The sequence below is a fragment of the Pseudonaja textilis genome, chromosome 12, assembly GCF_049901715.1.
Source record: "Pseudonaja textilis isolate UNSWEBS1 chromosome 12, rPseTex1.2, whole genome shotgun sequence".
Taxonomy (NCBI): Eukaryota; Metazoa; Chordata; class Lepidosauria; order Squamata; family Elapidae; genus Pseudonaja; species Pseudonaja textilis.
The window spans coordinates 21003863-21028162 of NC_142001.1; the positions used below are offsets into that span (position 1 = coordinate 21003863).

A 24300-nucleotide genomic window follows, 5' to 3' on the forward strand; every position below is an offset into this window, starting at 1 on the left:
CCCTTTTTCCGCTCCTCCTCTCCTTCTAATAAGGCCGTTTTCTTGTTCCAAGTCATAACCAACAAAGCTGACCTGCTTCTGTCGGCTGTCAGGTTGTCTGGCTGCTCGGCGTGACCTTTTGTCCCCGGTACAAAAACCAAAGGATTTTGTGTTTTTCTTTCTGACACCACTTCATCTGGAAAGGTCACGGTTGTGTGGAAACCGCCTCCGCCTCCTCCTCCTCCTCCTCCTTCTTCACAAACACTTCTGCCCGGGTCTAGGTTGCGTTTGAGGCTGCTCCGCCAGTCCTTCCTCTCGGGGATCACCCAGGGAGTCTTTGCTGCCCGCAGGTGGATCCATCTTCCTTCTGGGCTGCTCGCTAGCTTGAAGCTCCTGGTTTTGAGAATGCGCAACAGACGCTCGGCCAGGAGAGGAACGAAAACAAAAGCATGCTTGTCACTCGTTGGCGATGAATATGCATAGATGCCACATTGCTTTTGCCTGGCTGTAAATACCAATCAGGCCGTCAGAACCAGGAGCAGCTCAACAAAGTGACCTACAGAGGCTGAAAGGACATAGGATCTATAAACACACACACACACACAGGTGAGGAAGGAACATAATCAGGAAAGGTGGGGCATCCTGTATGAGATACAGTAATGTTTAATTGCTCATTTGATCTGAATAGGAAGCGTTTCCCCGAGGGAACACTCCAAAACAAGATCTTCTACAAAACGTGTAAAAATTGCGCAAGCAGAAAAGCGCAAGAAGGCTCCAGGTCAGGAGCTGGGCCCGTCCTGCAAGGGAGGCCTTTTCTCCCTTTAATTCACACCTGACAGACGGAAGCAAGAACGGGCGGGGGGAGGGGCATTTTTCTTACCTGGGTCAGAAAGGAAAGTGCACACATACACAACACACGCATCTAGAATGAATAACACAGGTTAAAATACAAACTCAAGTGCTAATTCGGCTCTTGTCTCGGTGTCTTGTCTCTGCTAACCACACAAGAGGAGAAAATCAAATTTCTAAAAATAAACAAACATTAGCAGCTTCTGCCCACGACAAGCGCGAAGGGGCTGCAATCTAAACTGATCCACCCGCAAAGGGAGACCAGCCGTCCCCTCTTCCCCGCCACCCCCAAAGCCCTTTTCCTTGGAAATTGGTTGGATTCTCGGTGACCAGATCTTGGAGAAGATCTACATCCAGACCTTCTCCAGGATGACCCGCCCCAACGTGGTCCTTCGGGTCTTCCAACGTTGCACTCAGGGCCTCAGTAACCGAGTCCGTCCACCTTCTGTTGGTCACCTTCTTCTCTTTTCTTCTTCCACCTTGCCCAACGATGATGGACTTCTGGAGAGAGCCAATTATTTGCCTCGACTGATTATGTCAGGCTGATGTTGACTCTTTGTGTTGACTCTTGATGGCCACACAGACGGATCCTCCAGGATCATCTCCACCCAATCTGGCCCTTCAAGGCCTTCCGTCCATGCATCCATTGCAGCTACAACCAGGCCAACCCATCCTGATCCTGGTCATCCTCATCTCCTTCTCCCCCCCCCCCCCCGGAAGATTCATTCCAACCATCCTTGGGGAAAAGATTCCACACCTGAATCTAACGTTGAACTGCAACTTCCATTGCAGGAACCTAATTCTAACGGAAAGGACTGGACCAGAGCGCTGGTTCGATGTCCTTGTTTGTGGCTGGATACGTTGACCAAGCCCGGCTGCTATGATTAGTAACCCATGGTTTATGGTTTAGCCTCAGAGCCAGGCGGTTGCGACTTATCCAACCCCCCAGGGCTTTGCTCTGCAAATAACACGGTCTCGGAAAGCAGGGAGCCGGTCAGCATCACCAAACACCCTTTTCACTTGCAGCTCGTTGCTGTGGACCCTGGTGGACAGGCCTGCAAGGCCGGGGAGGGGGAAATCTTGCCTTGGGACCCGGCCCAGACCCTCTTCTGCAGAGGCAGAGGCCAACGTCCAGCCTTCCAGGCGCTGGAGGGAGGGAGGGAGGGAGGGAGGCAGCCGTGCGCCATTGCCAGGCTCCGTATCCCTCTCGCCCTGGAGTGGGGGAGGGGCGACCAAGCAGCAGAACCATCCCTAGGGTTGCGCAGCAGGAAGCCCAGCCCAGCCCCGAGGCTCCCACAGTGGGAGCCAGACGCTCCGAGAGCAACAGAAGGCCGGCTGCTGCGGCTCATTCCCAGCCAAGGAGGTCTGGTGCAGTCAGGTGGAGAGGGAGCTGCACTAGGCCTGCGCAAGGCGCCTGGCTGCATTCAGACATTCTGGGCGCAACACCCAGGAGAGGCAGCCGGCCTCCCAGCCATTGGTGAGCACTGCCCTTCCTGCCAGCCTCCAACTGGCTCTGGGACAGAAGTGCTGGGATTGCCCCCGACAGTTGCAAGCCACTCGGGGTCCAGACGAAAAGCGTCCCCCGTCACCCCCGAATCTGAGCTCAGCAACCGATGGAAGGAAAAAGAGGCAAGGCTCACCTTCTACACACACACACACACACACTGGTGGCCTCCTTGCCTGCAAAGGGAGCCTGAAACCATCCCGGGAAATCAATAGGCAGATCGACGTCCTGTTGTTGGTGGTGGTGTTGTTTTTACACTTGAGGTCACGGTCAGGAAAGGATCCTCCTCAGCCCAGAGGCCTCTAAAGACGAACGGGCCAAGCAACCTTCCCTTCTTGCCCACCCCCACCCCGGCTTGCGAGCCAGAGAAAGGCCCGAGGAGAAAACAGGGCTCATGGGGTGCGTCTCCTGCTTGGTTTTGGTTTTCACCCCCCCCCCCCACCCCGTGGGTTGCCCAGACCTATTGGTGGGATGCCCACAGCAGCTGGGAATGAGGAAGGCCCACACAGGATCTGGGCAGTCTGAAATTTTGTCTGAAATTTGTCTGAAATGCTATAGGGTTGCCTGCCTATGCAGGAGGTTGGACTAGAAGACCTCCAAGGTCCCTTCCAACTCTGCCATTCTATTCTATTCTATTCTATTCATTCTATTCTATTCTATTCTATTCTATTCTTCATTCTATTCCATTCCTTATTCCTATTCTATTCTATTCTATTCTATTCCATTCATTCATTCCATTCCATTCCCATTCCATTCCATTCTATTCTGTTCTGTTCTATTCTGTTCCATTCCATTCCTTATTCTGTTCTATTCTGTTCCATTCCATTCCTTATTCTATTCTTTTCTATTCTATTCTATTCTATTCTATTCTATTCTATTCTATTCTATTCTATTCTATTCTATTCTATTTCTATTCCATTCCATTCCATTCCATTCCATTCTATTCTTCATTCCATTCCATTCCATTCTATTCCATTCCATTCCATTCCATTCTATTCTTCATTCCATTCCATTCCATTCCATTCTATTCCATTCCATTCCATTCTATTCTTCATTCTATTCCATTCCATTCCTTATTCTATTCTATTTCTATTCTATTCCTATTGCCAACACACCAGCTGCCACATCACGGGAAGGGGAAGCGGAAGCGTTAACCACAATTTGTGCCACTGCTCGGAGGCTCCTTGAGAATTTCTACTGGTGCGATTTGTACAGACTCCCACAGTGCCCCATTGTCTGCCACCTAAGCTGAAAGGCAACATTTTCTTAGAAAACAAGTTTAAGTCCTCCCTTATTTTAAAACAGCCTGTCCTTTTTCTTTTGCCTCACTTTACAAAAACCTCTCAATTGCATCTTTGTACCAGACCGTGAGCATCTCCTCCCCAAAAGCAAACTTCCTAAGTGCCCGTCCTACACAAAGGCTCGCTTTATTCTCGGTTTTTTTCCTCTTTTTGTAGCATTAAATGCAGTTTGCATGGTATCCAAATCCTTTCTGCTGAGAGCGCAGAGCCTTCAGTGCAAAAAGAGTTATTTTCCCGTGATTGTGGATCACACACTCCAATGGTTTGTTTTAAAATGGGAAAATCAAACAAACCCCTGCAGATTTCATTGTCTTCTCGGAGGCCCTCTACACAATCCTGCACCTGTGTAAAGCCATGGAGAGCTGGGGAGGGGTTTGCAGCTGGCACCCCTTCTGTGCCACCTGGGCAGGTTCAAAGCTCCTGGTGTACCTTCTTTTATCTGACAATAGATGGAGCCACCTATTCAGGGGACAAAAAAGCTACACCACCAGTTCCTTAAACAAACCCCAGATGTTTTCTGTTCCTATTCCCAGAGGGGGGGAAAAACTTTAAATATTTCCATGCAGAGCCTGTATTACAACAGAGCCTTCCTCTGGAAATGCCGTTTTCCCCAAATCATCCTGTTTATCTGGGCCATGAAATGCGAACCAATTCAGCTGTTCCTCAACTTCTTCCCACGACTGGAATCGATGCAGTCACAACGTTATACCTGGAAGTCAATTTTATTGACTTTAGTGAGACTTATTTCTAAACAGAAACACACCTTTGGCCCAAGACCAAAGTTCTGGCTTTCACTGGGTTCTTCCAAGGAATTCATCCAGCTGCTTTCCCCTCCCAGCACTCATCCAGTCTGGCCCTTTGCACCAGAGGCAAACCAGACAGCCTCATTCCCATTTTTCAAGATGGTTCTGGAGAACAGGAGGGCCTCTGGGGCCACCCAGGATGGGCCCCTGCTGCAGAGGAAGGAGGCCACAGGTTTCTCCTTCCTTCCCGGAGGGGGAACCTTCACCGTTCCCCCTAAAAATACTTTCAGCATTTTCCTGGATCTGCTGGGGCAGCACAGAGACCAGCCAAGAATCTTTCTTCGGGGTTTCAGTCACAAACAGAGGTGGCTTCTGCAGAATTTTCCACAAAGACTTTCTGTTCAAAGTACAGAACATAAATCACTTAAGGAAAGCGCCAAAAGGCACACTAGATCCAATAACGCCGCAATACGTTAACCGTTAACCCTCTATTCCAAGGGCATCAGAACTTGAACTTCAAACACACCGCGGTTAATTAAACTCAAACCCACACGGCACTCATACCGAAACACCCACCTTGCGGCTCACGTTGTGAGAACTAACCAAAAACCCTCTATGGTTTTAGCAGTATTGTGTCCTTCAAAAGGGCATTTTCTGTCATGAACAGGAACGGGGCCTGAGGTCAACCAACCGACCAAGAAAACTAAAGGGAACGTCTTGGCATTCATTTCTTTCGGGGCACCAGACCCCAAATTGTCAAAGCAAAAACATCCGAACCAAGGAGCGTCTCCCAATGCAAAGCTGTAAGAGGGCCTTCCTGGGGGTGGATGGGGAGGGGTGGACGGTTGCATTTATAAAGCTGCAAAGTTATGGGGGTGCTTTGCTTTCTTCAGGTCTCACTCAGACACCTCCCCAAACAGAAGGCCCCCCTCCTTTCCAGCCAAAGCACCATCCACAAAATCGTGTGCTGAGCTTTGGCCACGCCATTGTGGCTGCTCCCATCTTCACCTTCTAGACAGACAGCCTGAAATGGAGGAAGGTGAGGGGTCCTTGGTGCCCTCCGAGCCTGGACGTTTCATGGCCCAAACCAGATAAGGTCATTAGTGCTCATCTTATGGAAGTTTCCTCTCGTTGTCTTGACCGAGCCTCCTTTCCTTCAGAAAGACATTCTTGAGCAAATAAAAATCGATAAATATATTATATTCCTTCTTGAGCAAATAAAATAGAAAGTGTTCTCAAGTTTCTGGCTCTCCAACCTCGGATCAGCTTTCGCTCTCCATCACTGGAGCTGTCCCAGGTCCATCTGAGCTGCGATCAATCCCAGCTTTAACCTGAGCACGTTTGCTGGTGGAGGTGGAGGTTTCACTGGGCTCCCACTGTGGAATTACTGCCAAATGCCATTACTTGCACTGCAATGCAGGAAATGAGAATGTCCCTTAGCATCGGAGAGCAAATCAGATCAAGTGACAAGCTGCCACTGAATGCACTTTTAGACCTGGCCTTTTATTGGTTTAATTGGATAAATAGCTTCTCTGAAGGACTCTTTTAAGCACTCGGCAAGGCCCAAAATAGCTCCAGCTTGGATAGCAATGGGACAGGCTTTGCTGGGCTCCCCAACAAGCCCACTGAAAGCCCAGTCAACCTGCTAGGAGGAAATTTCTGTGAAAGGAACACAAACTCAGGCTACGTTTTCCAGGAAGGACCGCGGACAAGCTGGAATGCCCAGGTTTCCCCCAAAATTAAAATGAACGACTCCCGGGGAGGTTTTTTCCTTGACAAACATATGTGAGAGAAATTAACAATTTATTGCAATCGGACGACATTTTGACTGAAGGGGAAAAGTTCACCCCAGATCTCATCCCCATCAGATTTGCCACTGACGTTCCTTTGCTAGATAATCCTAAAATATTCTTACAAGTCTAGAAATTAATTCAAAGGGAGCTTTAACAATTTTTATCAATCCAGCTCACAACAGATGGCTTATCATTATGAAATCATATTCTCTAAAATTCTTCACTAAGACACACAAAGAGATCGGTACAAGATTCCCATAAAGGAGCCAATCTGCCAGGTTGTTACGGATCATAATATTCTTGCCGGAGTGTCACATATTGATTTTTTTTTCTCTTTCTCTCTGTATCAGCAAGAGAATATCCTTGAAAAAACAATTAATGGTTAATTACCAAGATGTCCACCAGTGAAGTGCTAGTAAAGGGGCCATTCTGAAAAAAAGAACAAGGAAGGAAGGAAGGAAGGAAGGAAGGAAGGAAGGAAGGAAGGAAGGAAGGAAGGAAGGAAGGGGTGTACTAAATTACAGAGCACATCATGTCTTGGTTAAATAAATGCTAGGATGACAGTATTTTGATTACAAAAGAAAGAAACGTGCGCAATGACCAAGGATAATAGTAGAGGAGGGTCAGTATTCCACGAAGAGCACGTAGCCCTCAAAGGACAGCCAATCCATCGGTAGTTTGCCTATGTGGGTTTCTTTGCATCACCAACCAGGTTGTGCCCTTTGTCCTGGCCATAAGCATCACATCCCTGGAAATGGCCTAGAAGCATCACATCACCAAAGTTGCCTGCCACCCTGAGACCTTCTCAAAATCACCTCCAGAAAAACCTGCGACCTGATTCTTCCCTTGCCATGGATATTTTGGGCCCACCCAAGAGCAGCTGGTTCGTAAGAGCGGTTCGCTCCTGGAGCCTCTGCTGCCGAGTTTTCCCCAGGAGCTCTGGCACAAGAAGGCCTGTTCTGTCGGCCTTTCTTGCTGCAGGCCATTTGAGGCCGTGATATAATTGTGCAGGTTGGTGCAGTGTTCTCAAATAAAAGGCTCCCCTAAATAAAATGCTCCCGTTTTGTGCCGAACGCTCCCCATTGTGCCTTTGTGGCTCAGGAGTCTATTCAAGAAGAGGTCTCTACCGGGATTAGCCGAGCATTTCCCAAACTGCTGGAGCTAGAGTGGATTGCCTCTGGGGGAGCCTGGCTCCCTCCCCAACCCTCCCAATTCTAACAAGGTCACACAACTTCCAGGTGTTATTACAATATGGAACAACAGCGTGAAGCGATCCAGGATAGCACCCGGCGATCACGAGGGACGGGGGGATAATTCACTGGATCAGTCCTAGCGACCCAAAAGCCAGCTCGGCCCCGGTGAGGTGCCAGGAGAACTAAGCCTGGTCCGTCTCCTGCCCAGTCCAGAGAGGCTTCTGGTTTCAGCCAGAGGAGAAGATAGTGGGGCTCTGAAGAGGAGAAGCAGCGAGAGAGAAGCCACCAAGGCCACCAGGGACTGAGTTCACCGCTTACTCTCCTCAGACTCCTTGGTCTCGGGTGGCAGCATTTAAAATTCAGATGTTAAACACCCACAATTTGCAAATGACATTCTCCAGCTTACGTAGGTGTAAGAGTTGCTTCAAAATGCGCGGCTGAGAAATGGTGCTCAAAATCTGCCTTCTGGGGTATAAATTAGGGCCTGGGGGACTCTCCCTAAAAATGGACTTTTGTGAATCATCCTTCCCTAAGCAGATGCCCTTCCAACAGCTTTGGATTTCACCTCCCGTGACTTCCAACTAGAATGGCTTCCGCTGGGAATCATGGGAGTTGGAAGACCGCGCATCAAGGAAGCTCTTGGAGGCAACCCTTGGAGAAGAGGCCTTCTCCTCTGCAGCAGCTGCAAGGTCTCCTGGCTCAGGGTCATATCTTCTCACACCAGTTGAGAAACAAAAAAGGGAAAATCTATTTCCCATAAAATATTTAATTCTAAGCTTCACCTGACCCTGGAAATGACGACCGATTCGTTCTTGGACTTCTTAATCAAGGGCAACACCACTGAGGAGCCAAGAAAACAAACAAACCATCTGCTGTGTCTCCCTTCTCCATCCCACTCATGAGAAGGAGGGCTCGAATTCGGAGCACAGGAGTTGCCTTCACACAGCTGCTGAACCAGGGAGGTTTCCCAAACTGCAGAGTCTTGGGTGAACTATAGGAAGGGGACTAGGATTTATAAACTGCCTACATCTGATGACACGGAAGCCCAAATCAAACAAAGGACACTCTAAGCCAAGCATCCCGCACAAGCCTGTATTTCCATCTGGGGAAAGATAATTCAAAGTGATTCTCCCCACTCTGCCCCCACCCCCGCCTCCCCTGCCCACCCATCACCTTTGCTGCTTGGGCTGACGACCTACAGTCTCTGCAACTCCTTGCAACACAAGAGCTGTCCGTGGTGCTTCTCTTCCCAGGACTTTGCCATTCAAAGCAAAACCCAACCACCAGGGGCTCTGGCTCCCCCAAAGATTCGCCCCCGTCCTTTGCTACTTCTAATACTGCCTGCTTTTCATTTGCACAGCCATCCTCCAGGGGGTCCCTGGCTGTTTATTGTGCCCTCCCAAATACAGATTGGGGTCCTGCTTTGAGAGAAGCCCCAAAATAAGAATTAGCCTAACCCAGTTTGTGCGGAGAAGGCAAAGTTGATGAGCTCCGGGTGTCATTGCGTCTCATTGCCTTGAGCATCACTGAAAGGCGCCAACTTCTATGGCTCCGGAAAAGCTTAATTTCATTGACATAGCTTCTCTTGGTGATTAGTGGAGGTGGTGGTGGTGGTAGTAGTAGTAGTAGTACCAGTAGTAGTGCCAGTAGTTATAGCTGTTCCTAATTTTGCATGTGGCATGAACATGTGGCGTGTTCTCACAGCGCCAACCTTGTTGGAACAGGCAGTGGCAGTGGCACTCCTGGACTTTTGAAGAGACATGCAGAGTCAAACATGCAACTTCTTGTCATCCAGTGTAGGAGGCCATCTACTGCATTTGGACGGGGCCCTGAAACTGGTCCTGAAACTGGTCAAGCTGGACCGTGCCTGCCAGTCCAGCTTTCGGAGTTTCAGGCAATGTTGCCTGGAAAAGGAGACTCTCAGCCACCACGGCTCCCCTTCCCTGGCCTTGAAAGGGGTTCCCTTTTGACCCAGGACTGCCCTAGGACAGAAGCATGACCTCTCGGTAACCCTTCCTCCATGGCCCCTCGTTAAAACTGACCCGGGGGGCCTGGTGCATCCTTGAAGGGCCAATGGGGAAGGGGAGCAAGCAGTGGAGGGGCTTCTCCCCCCCCATCCCCAAGGCCCCCCTCTGCCTTGGCTCCTCTGAGGAACGCTGCCCTGCAGTGTCCACTTTTCTCCTGAGGGCCACTCAGACCTTCTTGCTTCTGAGGTTTATAATCTTGACATTACACCACTCTGGTGATGGGGAATCGATAAAAGCATCCCGGCTTGATAGAATTTGCTGAGTAAACAAGGCAAGACAGGAGTCGGGAAGATCAGCCAATGACAAAATATCTTGTCCAAGTTCAAACAAATTACGCAGAAAAGAAAAATCGCCTTTATCCTCCCTTCAAACATCATTTGCTCCAGGTCTTAGGAGCCGCCTTCTCCTGCCCACACCTTCCCTCTCCCTCCTGGTGAGAGAGGCTGGATGAAGAGGCATCCCCTGATCCAACATCTTGGATTTTGCTCCCCTGGGATGATTTGGTCACCTCCCTAATTTGGAATTAGCAGAATCCGGGGCATTACTGGAATGGACTCTTCCCAGGGACATCTGGCACCCATTAGCCGCACAGCATTTAATTTACTCCTCCTCCTCCTCCTCCTCCTTCAGGTCTGATTCAATTGCTTTGGTAATGTTATTAATTCTTCTTTTCATCAGAAGAGCTATTTATTAACCTTTGTTGCCATCGAGATGGCTGCACAGGCGGTGCAAGAGGAAGCCAAGGCATCTCTGCGTGGCCCCACCCCTGCCAAGGGCGTCCCTCGGCCCAACGCTTCCCGGGGGCTCCCAGGGTGCACCAGGCCGATGTCTTTGGTGTGCTCGCGAGGGGTGAGATCATGGTTTTGCCTCAGACTGTGGCGCGAACGCCACTAATTGCATCAAGCGAAGCTTGGTTAAGCCGGGTGCATCAATCAAGACGCCCTGATCTCTATGTCATAAGTGGCTCGCTTAGCCATGATTCAGGGAGCGAATCGTAATGGTCTGGATTCAGGCCACATGGCAATCAATCAGCCACATTTTACAAGGTTCAATTAAACCAGAAGCCCAGGAAGCCCACCACGGGGCACGGGGGCAATGCAAGAGAGTCTCAGAAGGCAGACATTCCGCTTGATCGCTGCTCCCCCACTGAAAGTCCAACCTCGCGATGGCCATAAGCTCCACCCGGCCCCAGGACAACCCCGTGTTCCTTTCACGGTTGGGAGGGCCCACTTCGCCCCACACCAGCTCCCCTGCCATCCTTGCCCTGCCCGCCCCCCCCACTCCAGCAGCCAGTCGGTCACAAACTCCCCACAGGCCTGGGTCTTGCCCGAGGAGCGAAGGGCCGGGGCTCCATCCGGAGGGAGGCCCAGGCAAACCCCCCTGAAGAATTGGGGCTCAATTGACACCCTCCCTCCGGAATAGGAGCAAGTGCCAATTGCGAGGCGAGGCAAAGGACTCCGGCCGCGCAGCAGGAAGAGAAGAGGGGGGAGCAAAACGGGGAGGCTTTGGCAGCTGCCGGTATTGTAAAAATAACAAACTGGGGGCACTGATGACTTTAACGGGATTTTGTAGCTGATCACGCTAATTTAAAATCAACCCGCCTTTCATCAGCCATCGTTCTGGTGGACGTTGCCTGCCAGTCTCAAGTCTCAAGTGTCTCCACCCCGTAACAAAAGCAAGCAGCTCAATCTAGCTGTCACGTCCCCTCCTCTGAGGAAGTTTCCTTGGCTGATTGCACCCTGAGCACCCCTGGGGTGGGGGTGGGGGGGACCTGCACTGGTCCTTTGCTGGAGGGGGACGGGGTGTCCTGCAAGACTTTACAGAGCACCCAGAAGACGATCCAAACACAGGCCATGAAACCACTTTGCAGTGCCGAAGGCTCTCTCTCTCTTTCTCTCTCTCTCTCTCTCTCTCTCTCCTTTCTTAACCCCATAGCAGAGTTTGGAGGTCACACAAGCGTCCCCACTGGGCCTTCTGATGGAGAAGCCGGTGCTGCCTCCAGTTGGCCGGTGAGTGCAGATGGGTGCAAATTAACAGCAGCCACCGTGTGCCCAAGGTCTGCCCCCGTTCTTCCTTCGGGGCTCTTTGCAGGTGACCATTGCCCCAACTGGCCCTGGAGTAGGAAGAGTGGCAAAGCTGGCCACTGGGCAAGACAGTGGCAGGGTTGCTTGGCCAGGAAGACTCGGGTAATCTCCACGGGCAGGGCCCAGCCTTTGCAGGTCCCTTTCTGTCGTGTGAAGGCAAAAATGTGCGTGTCACCTGAAGCTACGCACCGCAACCGGACTCCGGCTGTTCAGGGCCTCCTTGCCAGAACTGACTCCCTGCTTTCAAATCCGAGAACAGCCCTTAAACGGCCCTTTCCACGCCTTTGCAAACCTTCCGTAGCCCTGAACAGCAGCTCTGGTTTTATGAAATTCCTTCTTAAAAAAATAAAACAACACTGAGGGTTGGATTCCCCACCCACTCCCCCCCCCCTCTCTCACACACACACATACACACACTGAGCTGGTGCTACCTCTGCAGGTCCCTGGCCAGGTAAACGAGAGAGGAAAAAGGAGTTAGATTTGAGAAGAGCACTTTGATAGGAACTAATCTGATAATTTTCAGACAAGTCATAATTCAGCTAAAATCTATTTAAGTGGGGGATTTGCTCTGTGAAATGTTGAATATTTATAATGTTCGTGCAGTTCCATCAGCTTGATTGTCCCCAAGATACCAGGCTTTTAGGCTCTGCTAAATCATTAGGAGCAGGAGGCCTGATGGGAAGGGGAGCTTCCGTTAATTGGCCGAAAAGCCCAAGGAATCCGTCAGAGAGCAGAGCGGCCCAGGCCTCCGTCCCCTCCCCTCGTGCAGGACATCAAGATGGGCCCTAAACCCAGACCCAAGAGGAACCTTCACACGGCCAGAGGTGTGCAGATTGACTGAGGGCAACACTAGCCTGCTATTATTCCCACAAATAACCCTGCAGCAAACAAACACCCACAGATCTACACGGGCAGCAAAGATCCCCCTCCGGGGAGGGGGGAGACGGGCGAATCTTCTCCGTTGGAAACCGGCTGGAAAGGAGCAGGGATGTTCCCGAGGTCTGGATTCCTTTAAACCCCTCAAGAGCGGCTGGGATACGGGCAACGAGGCTCCTGCCGAGGGCTGCAATATGCTCTCAGACCCAGAGCCAGCTATCCACGAGCAAGAAGTAGCGATGTCATTCCCTATTTATGAGACGGGATAAAAGCTAATGATCCCCAACTGCCCAGAATTGGGTAATATATCCTACAGCCCTGGCACTTTGGGTGGAAAAGCATTTTTTTTTTAAAGGCGGTTTTTCTTTGTCATCTGAGCAAGAACAGAGCAGCAAACGCTGCTTGGATTTCAGTCCAAATTCTTCATTAAGCGGGGGAGGGAGAGAAATCCAGACCGTTTTTGTCTTTTCTTCCTGTTTTTTTAAAGAAGTCATACTTTCTGAAGAGTTCACTGGGGGAGATCAAGAAAGGCTGCCGGGTTGTGGAGGGAGCCTGAGGGTGATTTGGGAAAGTCAAGAAGGAAGAAGAGGAAGAGGAGGAAGAGGAAGAAGGGGACCAGCTGTGGGAAACTATCCCTGCCAGAGGAGACTCCAGCTGGATTCACCTCTCCGGAGGTCTCCAGGGACGGAGGAAGGAGGCCAGGCTCCCACTTGCCCCGCAGCAGAAGCGGCAGGCAACAGGCGGCAGCATCTGGCTAAGGCCACCCTTCTCAACCCTGGCAGCTTTAAGACGTGCGTGGACTTCAACTCCCAGAATTCCCCAGCCAGCATGCTGGGGAATGCTGGTTGCTTCTGAGTTTGAATGATGCTAAACCACAAAGCATGGTTTATCGATCCCAGGGATTGGTTTGTATTAGATGCTAAGCACTCGCAGGCAACAGCTTAGCATCATGTGTGAGCATGGCAGCTGTTAAATTGGAGGCTTAAGGGAACATTTAGAAGAAGACAGATATTAGCTCTTTGAGACGATGCTACTACGACAGGCCTGAGAACGCTGGAGAGTCCAACCACTGACTCAAGTTACTTGGGGAGACTTTGAAGAAGACAGAAGGGAATGGATAGCACAGATCTGGCTTGGCCGTTCAGCCGTGCAAAGTCTATAATTAGATCCCAGGGACTCATTTGAAACTGCCCGGCCTTTCCAAACACCTCAGCCGGCTCCTTTGAAATCTGCCCATGAAAATAATAGAGTCCTGAATTGAATCTGGAGTTCCGTATAATTTCCTCTGGATACTGGCTGAAAAGCTTGGTAGAACTGGTAGAACGTGAGTCATGGCCGTCTCCTTTACAGATGCTTAGGAGGCTCATATCCTGGAGCTATTTTAGAAACCATCCAGTAGCCCTTATGCAACGAAGGCTTTTAAAAGGCAAAGAGAGAGAGAGCGAACCCTCCTTGCCACCATGACACAAGGCTCTTGGCTCCAGGCCCCTTGGAGGGCAAGACCAAGACGCTCCCAGGAGTGGAGGAGGGGAGGGAGGGACCCTTTTACTGGTTCCCAGGGCCGGGAGAGATGACGGCCACTCCAGGCCGGTTTCCCCATGGAGGAGAGCAGGCCAGGAGGAAGGGAGGCCTTCCCAGCCAGGTGGTCCTCCTGAGCTCCAACCTCTTCCGGGCATCCTTACAGAAGCCCCCAGGGGAAGACCCCCCCTCTTGTCAGCCCATTTCCATCTGATGCTCCCCAACTGTCATGGGAGGGAGGGAGGGGGAGTTCGGAAGAGAGCAACCCCGGAGTCCCAAGGACGGTTCACAAGGTTCGGAGGGGCTGAGACTCCTTCTCTTTTACAGGGGGGTGGGGGCGGTGAGTTCCTCTGAGCTCCCAGGAAGGGAGAAATGCTCTGGACACTCAGAAATTGCCACCAGGTGGGGGGACGGGACTTTTTTCGGTTGATGGGGGCGACTTCATGTTCAAGGGGGACCAGAATCCCACGGGGGGGATTCAGGAATGCGAGGGACCAACGGGGAAATCCGGTCAAGGAATCCGGTCAAAATGCCGCCCGCCGTGTGGTTTGCCTTGTCTCGGCCCTGCATGGCTCGCAAACCCTGCTTCACTGGATGGTGTTGTGTCCATGACCCAAACCGCCAGGGCTCACTCTTCATATCACCGTAAAAACAGGCATCCTCCCAGGTAGGAACCTGGCCAGTTTCCCCAGTTGGAGCCACCTCAAAGGCCTCCGTGAGTCTTCCAAGGAACCAGCTGTCTCCCCCACCTCTCTCCCCCCAGCCCGGAGCCCTCTCTGAGCCAGTCCCTCCCAGGTTCATCAGCAGGTGTGAAGTTCTCACACACACCCCTCACTGTCCATCATTCGGGGTTCAGTTCCAATCCTTGGCGAGTCCGTTCTGCGGCTCACAGCCATTCCAGACAATGCTTGGACGCCACTGACCTTTGCCCCCTTCCCTGGTCCCCAGTTCCTGCTCCCTGTGAGGGTTTCGTCCTGGAGGGAACCGGCTTCCTTCACCGGCCCCCTTTGCTCCGTTCCTGGTCTGCAGCCAGCCCTCGGCTCCCAGCCACCGACCCCCAGTGTCTGAGAAAGGCCACCCACGGCTCCAAGCCATCCTGGACCCTCCGCTGTCCGGCCCTTAAAAGGCCTGGCCAGACCTACCTTTGAAGGAGCCTCCCGAATGCAGGTGGACGCTGCAGCCTCTCCTTCCGGCCACCAACAAACCAACGTGCTCTACACATCAGCCAAGCCCTGTCAATCCTCATCGGTGCCAAAGAGCCCCCAGGACGGAGGTCAGAGGGGGGGTCATCGCTTCAGGGGCTCAGACCAGGCTGGGATCCTAGTAGCCATGAGGTTTCCGAGAGGTCCTTCTCCGCCCCACACCAACTTTCACCTCTCCCTGGGGATTAGCCTTGCCTGGCCCGCCTTCCTTCCATCTCCGGCGGCTTCGAAGATAAGCCGGGGTCCGTTTACCCCCGGCCCCTCCCCGCTTCCGTTGGCTGCCCTTCCCCTTCTTCCCTGCCGCAGTCGGGCCCCCTTCCTCGGCTCCCTCGAAGCCCCTTCCTCCTGGCGCGGAAGCCTCGGCTCTCCGGGACCGTCCGCGGGCGCGCTCTGAGAGGCAGGCGGCTATTGTCACCTGCCGAGGCTGCCGAGGTGGCGGGCGGTTGGCTGGCCCTTGCACAGAGCCGGCCCTCTTCCTGCCGCCGCCGCCGCCGCCGCCGCCGCCGCACATTTGGCAGCTACCGGATGAGAGCAAGCCAGCCAGCCAGCCAGCCTCCCGCTTCTCCCTGCCGGGCAAGAGGGTCAGGCAGCGGCCGGCGCAGGGAAGATTTCGGCTGCCTTCCGAGGTGCAGGCAAGCCCCGGGCGCGAAGGGTCCCTGGAAGGGGAGCTCTCCCGCCCAGGCCGCCAGCTCCTCACGCGTGGGACCTCTTCCTAAACAGGGGGAAGGAGAGGGCGGGGGGCGGGGGGCGCGCGGTTTGTCAGCTGCAGGAGACGCTCGGCAAGATCATTTCCCTCACGCCTCGCGCACGAAATTGACAGTCGTTTTTTAAGCATCGCTTTCTTCCTCTTGGAAGGTGCCTATGCACACACACACACACACACACACACACACCCTGCTGAAACCTAAAAGTGGGGGGGGGAGTTGTGTGGCTCCAGCGCTGGTTCTGGAAAGCCGAGGGGGTCTGGAGGAGCCCCCCCAGCCCTGTTGGTGCTCCCCATGGACTGGAGTCCCGACTGGGTTCAGCTGATCCTCTGTGAAAGCCGGAGGAAGCTCAGAACCCGTGAAAAGGCACCGCTTCCTGCTGCCCCTTGTCTCCCCTTGTCTCCATTTTCCTCCTGCGTTTATTACACCAACCTCGGGCCTCTTTCTAAGGACACACAATAAACCCCAAAGCGGAAAAGCCCCGGAAGAAGCTTGGGGTTCACAGGACTCTTCTTGTGTGGAAGAAGATCAAAGCACTGGGCAGGTAAGCTGAGCAGCCAAACACACACACAGAGAGACCCCCACACACACACCTTGTGGCCTTTGCACCGCATTTATGTGCCCTTCCAGCGACATCAGCGCCCCTTCCCAGAGCTGGTGCCCTGTCTTGGGGCACCTGTGGGCTGAGCAGCTGCCCAGTGGTCTCTCTGCATTGTTCCCTGATCCATCAGACTGGTCATTGGGGGGGAGCCAGGTTGTCTCTGGAGCCCCCTCCCATCTAAACAGGAGCATGATATTTTGATATGGCCCCACGCTTCGGTTATCCGAGTATTTTAAAAGCCGCAGAATTAAGACCAAAGGGATACCCAAAATGTGCATAATGTACGAGAGTAACAGCAAAATGCTCAGTGGAGAATTAATGTGATCCTTGGTATTAGTCCAATCTAATCTAAACCCTGAGTTGATTTCTTCCCTTGTCCAGGACGGCAATGAATCCTACAACCCTAAAGATGGATGTGGACATCAGGGCTTCCTAAACTTTGGGGACGGAATCCTGCCTGGGGGTCCCACTCCAGAGTTTCAGCCTCTCCTGTCCTCCCCCCCCCCATATCCCCCTCCCTTCCCTCGCAGAGGTTTCCCAGTTGGTGCTAAACTAGAGGAACCGCTGTGCTGAAATGTCCTTCCACACACAGAAGTAAGTTGCATTTCCACTTAATCGTCCAACCACTAAACGGGGCACCGAGGCTGGCAGAGTTGAGCCAGGCGCAGAGAGACAGGCAGACAGGCAGACGGATGCCCCCCACCCCCCAGCCAAGAGCTGCCAGCACCCCCAGCCAGCTCAGCCCAAGGAGCCAAACGCCCCTCAGCCGAGTTCTTCAGAAATGGATCAGAGGCAGCATCGGAGGCACCAGGAAGACGGGCATCCGTGGGCAGGCCCCTCCCACATGCAGGCCACCCAGCCAAGACACTCCGCCCAAGCTTGGTCTCCACCAGCCAGCCCCCCCTTTTCCACAAGACTCCCCAGATGCGGAGACGGGGGTGGGCCTTGTGCCCTCCAAGCCAGGCAGGCAGGCCTAGCTTGACCAGCCAGCCCCAAAGGACCGGAAAGGCCGCCTTTGCTCGGCTGGGAACCCCTCGTTTATTCGATGCCCCCTCCTCCCTGGGAGCCCCAGCAGGCCCCTGCCTCTCCCGAAACCCCCTCCCCCCAGCATTCTCTCCATGGGGGGGGGGCTGCCCTGGAGCCTTTCTCGGATCCTTTAGGATATCTGAAGGGTCCCTGGTGCTCTCAGAGAACCAACAGAGCACCTAAAAAGACCCCTCATTTCAACCCTTGAGCTGCAATTATTCCCCTTTATTGGGGCGGTGGGATCCCTCGCCTCTGCACGGATCAACAACCTCGGCTTGTGGGCACCCCGTTCTGTGGGTGAAGAAGCGGGCGGGAACCCAGGGACAGACGTCCAAAAGGGGGGATCCAGACCAGCCCCCCGGAATCTGAGCCTTTTCCCCCAGGGGCTGCTGCTCCCAACCCGGGAGGGGCGGGCAAAGCCCGGCCTTTTGTTGCAGAGGGCCGCAGCTAATGCTGGAGACCCCAAAGGGCAGGCTGGGGCTGCGGCCTCGGGTAAAGTCGGCTCCCCGACGCGCCGGGCAGGAGACCCCGCGGAAAAGGCCCCAAGGGGTCTGGCTAGCTCGGCCCGGCTGCATCCGCGGCCCAGGGGAGGGAAAAGGGGCGACCGAACAGGCGGGACCGGGGAGCGTGCAACTGCGGGAGCCACAGGTCTGCAGCGGCGCGTCCCGGCGGAGGGGCTCCGGGGGCTCCCGCTGCACGGACGCCGGCTGGGACCGCGGCGGCGGGGGCTGCCCGGGAGGAGGCACCGGGGGAAGCGCCTCTCCTGCGGCAGCCTCCGCTCCGCTCCAAGGGAAGCCCGGACTCGCCGCCTGGCCGCAACTGGCCCGCCACTGTCGCCGGCCGAGCCTGCGGAGCCCGTCACCCCCGTCCCCGGCGCGGCGCCCGACCTTCCTCCGAAGGAGCCGCGGCGAGCGCTCTCCGCACAGCCTACCTGGCAGGACGGGCGGCGGGCGAGCGGACGCGGCGCCCGGGGCTGCAGGGGCTCCGAGCCATGACTCCCGGCGCGGCCCCTCGGCTCCCGAGCGCGGCGGCGGCGGGTCAAGGCTGGTGCGCCCGGGCGGGGCGGCTTCTCCCGGGCGGCGGCGTCCCCAGGCGCCTCCGGCGAGCCATCCCGCCGGCCGGGCAGGGCTGGAGCTGCGCGCCGGGCTGGCTGACCCGCAGGGGCTGCTCAGCCGGGAAGGGAGGGGGCGGCCGCCGCGGTTCCGCTCATCTTAAAGGCGCCTCGCCCGGCCGCCGCTGCCCCGGACAGGTGAGCGGCCCCCTCGGCGGCTGGAAGCCCCCCGGCCGGCCTGGCCAGGAGGCGCCACAGGTGGCAGCGCCGGCGCCGGCTGCGAGCGCCCCGCAGGTGCGGCGTTGCCCCCGGACTCGGGATCGCTGCGCCCGGATCCGCTCCGGGGCCTTTAAGAGCAGCTCGGGGGGCGGAAATCGGTCGTCACGCCGCGCGACCCCGAGGCGGCCGACTCCGAGTGGACCCACCGCCCAGGAAGCGGGACCTGGTGGCAAGGCCAGAATGTGTGAATTCCCCAACTCCGGTTCAGCCGGCCGGGGACGGGACGTCGGGCACAGGCAGCTGCGAAAGGCCAGGACCAAAGTCTCACACACACACACACACACACACACACACACACACACACACACACACACACACACACACACACACCCGTGGTCCGCTGCCTTGGAAGCCCAAGTGCCTCACTCACACTCACACTCACGCTCACGCTCACTCGGTGGACAAGGACCGAAGAGCTCCAAAGTATCACTCACTCCCCATTCCCACGCGTGGCTTATTTCTTATTTGCTGGGATTAAGTTCATGGGGTCAGGCTATTAAGGAATAATTTAATGTGTGAAAAGAAGGATATGTTGGTCAACAATTTCCAGTGCAGAAGAACTTAAAGATTACAATTGGGATCCAGTCTAATAATCCTTTTTCTTCCTCTGGAGGGCAACCCTAGAGCCCCCCCCCCCCCCGACCCCACCCCCCATCCCAGGTGTGCTCCCACCATTTGGCTGGTTGTGGATGGTGGCATCACTTCTTGCAATGCTCCAAACCACAATGTGGGCCGCTTGGCGCAGTCTACGAATCCAGCCATGGGAGTTTAACAGATTTTAACAGAGTCGGAAGGAACCTTGTAGGTCATCTAGTCCAACCCCCCTGCCCAAGCTAGAGACCCTACCCCATTTCCAACAGATGGCAGTCCAGCCTCTTCTTGAAAGCTCCCACAACATCTCAGTTTGTAAACCATAGTGCATTGTGGGGAAACTGCAGCCCAAATGACATAGGTAGACCAGCTGCAACTTTTAGACACCCTCTGAGTTCTACACACACACACACACACACACACACACACACACACACACACGGAGGGAGGGAGGGAGGGAGGGAGGGAGGGAGAGAGAGAAATGTGTGTTTGAAGAGGTCAGGGTTGAGTGGGGGGCAAATGGACGTTTCTAACTTTGCAAACACAACCTCCCTTCCACTCCTGGTGCGGCCTGAGCCACCCAGCCCAGCAAGGGCCAACTCCAACTGTCTTGGGCTGTGGTTCTTGACTTGCCATGCAGCTGGTGTGGGGGGGGGGTCCGCACAATGAGAGTCCGTGTGCAGCCCCCCTTAGAGAGCTGTGCAATCCCCTGGCTAAAAGGATAAAAGGGAAACTGCTGGAAGGAGGGAGGGGGAAGAGTCGCTCTCTTTTAATCATGATTTTTTGTTTTTGTCTGCGGAGACATGAATTCGGGGCTCCTTGCCTGCCAAAGGCTGTGCAGAGAGAGGTCAAGTGGCGCTTTTAGCTAAGTTGAGGCACCCGGCACTGACCGGCATCTTGAGGCAGATCAGAGACAAGGAAAAAGCAGTCCTAGGACTCATCATCCGTGAGATAAAAAAGCAAAGGAAATTAGGTTATCAACTATGATTAAGGTAGATTTCACATCCTTATCCTTGTGTCCTGGTTGTGTGATCTTAGATCATGAATCTAAGATCACCGGCTGCATTTGATAAAACTCCATCTTGCTCCATTAATATTCCCAATTTGTCAGTTCCTCTTCAGTTTAACCTTAAGTTCCTTTCCCTTCTTTGCAATGTTGGTATTAATTTTAGATCCAGTTAAACACTTGAAGTGGATTTTAATTAGTGTAATACTTGGTTGAATTAATTCATTGAAATCACCTTTCATACGTTCGGAAGCAGCCTTGTGTCTAGGATGGATGCAGAGCAGGAGGTGGCTTGCTTCTCCCAGGGAAGAGCTGTGACACTGAAATGCATCCCAATCCAGAGGCTCTCTTGCCACAAAATGGGAAGGCGTAAAACAAGGACACCCTGTCAATCTGGTCCAGGCATCCTTTCCTTCACCCAGGTCAAGGCGAATCCTTCCTGCCTTCTCCAGTGCCATCGGCAGGATCCTGGTGGGCAGCAGAAATCATTCCAGGAAACCAAGATCAATATTTACTGATAGCCCTCACTTAACAACTGCCTCGTTTAGGGACCATTCACAGTTCTGTTGGGGATGAGAAAGTACATTTACGGCCAACCGTCACACTTATAACCTTTGTCAGTCTGTAAAGCAAAAGACCGCTGAAGCCAGAGGGTAAGCACAGGTAAGGTTCCGCTTAGCGGGCACTTCGCTTAATGACTCAGTTGCCAGTCCCAATTTTGGTTGCTAAGTGAGGACCTCTGTATTTAAGAGGTATATCTGCTCCCTCTTGATGACTCTGGGTGGCTCACAACAAACAATATGCTCAGCCATTAAAACCAATGATTTAAAATAGAGCTAATGCAAATATAAAGACCGACATTAAGAGACATGAGTAAATAAGGTTTCAACTCCTTCCTAAAGCAGAGGAGAGCATCCGTTTCCCAGCTTCAAACCCTCAGTGGGAAAAGCAAATTACCACCAACGACGTTCAATCTAATCACTGCTTAATGTCCACGCAGGAGTTCAGATAAAAGCTCAGCCACTGAGATTAGTTTGAAAACAAAGCGGCTCTGCAAAGCTAGTTTAGCACCGATTACGGGACTGCAGAATTGCACTGGCCACCCAGAATAGGACCCTGCTTATATCCACCGTGTCTATCACCCATTTGGTGGGAACCTGCCTAACCATTTGGGGCACCCTAGTGCCACAGTGGGACACGGGGCGGAGGAGGCAGCACATGAGACATTGGCCAGCTGCAGTGGTTGGTTGGCACCAGGGATGCCACCCCTCCTGCTGGCACATGCAGGGACCTTCAGATTTTCCTCCTGACCTGTGACTGGCACAGAGGCCGAGGGCGAAGAGACTAGTAGGCTGGGAATTTTCCTTCAGGGGCCTTCGGCCAGAGACTCCCACACATACCAAACTAGAATGTTGTGCTAACTATCCTGTTGCAGAAAAAGGGTCCCCGATCTTGGCAACTTTAAGGCTTGTGGATTTCAACTCCCAGAATTCTGAGGAATTCTGGGAGTTGAAGTCCACAAGTCTTAAAGTTGCCAAGTTTGGAGACCTCTGGCCTAGGACGACTGGCCATGGCCAACTTGCCAAGGGACCATTCAATGCTGTATTAATTGTTTCATTCGATTCCTTTTATTATTGGTGACAATATTTTTGTTGAAATGATTGTAACACTTGTATTTCTGTTGTTTTCTTTTTATTGTTATTGGCCGTGGTTCCCTCAAAATAAATTTAACTTTTGTATTTGTTGGATTGTCCTGTGGTGAGTTTGTTCCATTCCAAAGCAGCAGATTAGACCCATCATGTGGCTTATGCAACACACACACACATACAGACACACAAACCTGTTTAGCCTTGTGTCAACCAATTATAGTTGGGTCAATAAACTCCAGCTTTGTGTGACGTGAGAACCAGGTCAATCTCTTTCAATTGAGCCTACATGGTGAAGTTATTAGGATGCTAAACTGTGCCAGGGAGGGAAGACTGCCAGGGGTCTTGGGAGGAAGGGCAGGGGGGATAAAAGCTGCCCCTCTTTCGTGAACCAACCTCTTCCTTCCTGCATCCTCCGAGGCGGCCAAGGCCAAAGCTCTTCCTTCAGACCCTCCAGGAAGGGGAGCCTCGCAAAGCAGCTGCCATTTGTGGAGGTCCTTGGACTGAGGAATGCCCACGGCTGGTTCTGATCGTTGAAACTCCCTCGGAGGCGAGGAAGTCCTCCCTCTCTGCAAGGGACGGAGGAAAAACCCTCCCTCTTCTCCTTCAATTCTCCTTCCGTGGCTGAGTCAACAACCAGGGGAGACAATCGGGACGCCCCAAAGCTGGGCTGAAAGAGAAGGGCCGGCCTCTCAGGTGTGGCACAGAGACCGTTTGGGGCCACTGATGGGCAGCATGGGGGGGGGGTCATGGGGGGTCTGAACTGGCCAGCAAAAGGGGCCTCTTGGAGGACCCTTCCGGCTTCCTGCAGGGGAGCCATCCAAGGGCATCCGGTGTCTGGTTCCCCTCTTTTAGCCTTCGGGGGTTGGGGGTGCGTCAGGGTTCTGGCCCAGGGGAAGGCAGAAGGGGCATCTTTGGACTCCAAGGCCTGCTCCTCAGTCTTCTCGGATTCTACGCGGTTTCTACTCTCGAAATTGGTACCTTTTCCATCCCGTCCACCTGCCAGAGACCCACAGCACCTGCTTTCAACAGCGGAGGGCTGTTCCAGGGACCCAGGCTAAGCCCCTGGCGACTTACTAGGACGCGTGGGGAGAGGCCCCGTGCAGGAGCCCCTGGGGCCAGGAGGTTGCCAGCAGGCGTTTCCGGGCCTCCCCAGGGAGCTGGGCGCCTCACCTTATCAATGCTGCCCCCCTTTGCTTACCCTTCTCACAGGAGCTGCTGGGCCAGAAGCCTTCAGAGCTTCCAACGGGACTAGCCCCTGCCCAGTTCCCCTTCATCCCGCCGACACCCGCGTTGCATTGCTAGGAACCCAAAGAAAGCTGCCCCCCCCCCTGCCGCTGCCAAAACTCTCCCTTCCTCACGAGGAGGAGCAGCCTTTTGCCAGACTTCCAAAGGGAACAGATGGCTTTATTTACGTCTGAAAACAGCCCGGCTGGTAAAACATTTCCTCTCCGTTGTGTGAAGCAGATCGATTGGAAACCTTTATTGCCCAGCTGGCAGAAAGGGGGAAAGGGGGGAGGGGGCCTGTGGGAGGGGGATCCAGACCTCCCCCTCAGGTTGAGTGGCAGGTTCAACCTGGGAACCGGCTCCCCCAGAATCCGGCTCCTTTCAACGGGGAACGTTGAAGAGATGCGCCAAGCTGTTGTTTCCCATTAAGAAGCAGAGGGGTCTTAATGGAATTTGGGAGCCAGCAGCGGGAGGGAAGAAAGAAAGTGTGTGTGTGTGAGAGAGAGAGAGAGAAAGGGGGTGGGGAGAACCAGATGTTTTTCTACAGACGGGCTCATTTTTATAAATACGGTCACCCCAACTGCTTTTGTCTCTTATAGCCCCGCTGATACCCAGATAGTGATAAAGGGCCTAAGAACTGCCAGCTAGATATTCCTAGTTCTCTGTAAAATTAAATCTGGGGGTTTGGTTGGGAAACTCTGCCAAAATGACCTCAGAGGGAGGAACTCTCTGCGCTCAGAGGGAGGAAATACGGCTCTGTGTTCTCTGGGTGGATGAGGAGCAGGGAGAGGAAAGCCCCCCCACACACACACACACACCAGTTGAAGCCTCTTCTCCCTGTCAGGTTAAGAGCATGTTTGGATGATGCTGACATCCAATAACAGGCGGCGGCGGCGGTGGCTGCTGCTGCTACTACTACAGACTTACTTCCGATGCCTAAAGGAAGACAAATAAGTCACTTGCGCTTACTAAAGCAAATGTTTATAGAGTTATAAAGCCACTGGATCCTTGGCCTTCCTGGAAAGTTCCTTCTCTCGGTGAAGGTGGAGCTACCTGCAAACTGGATCATTAATTTTAAGATCCTGCCGGCGGACAGCAGC

General features: G+C 53.6%; 1 protein-coding gene across 3 annotated transcripts in view; it reads right to left on the reverse strand.

The window, feature by feature from the left end:
• HTR2C (5-hydroxytryptamine receptor 2C) overlaps nucleotides 1-18702 on the reverse strand; it is a 68923-nt gene extending 50221 nt beyond the window's left edge. The window contains exon 1 of one of the 3 annotated variants that reach the window (XM_026716653.2): nucleotides 18332-18702. The gene's annotated coding sequence lies outside the window, so the exon portion shown is untranslated. Of the gene's footprint in view, nucleotides 1-15009; nucleotides 15478-18331 lie in introns of those variants that run through there. The other 2 variants (XM_087941211.1, XM_087941209.1) reach the window with 2 other exon arrangements.
• Between the last annotated feature and the right edge of the window lie 5598 nt (nucleotides 18703-24300).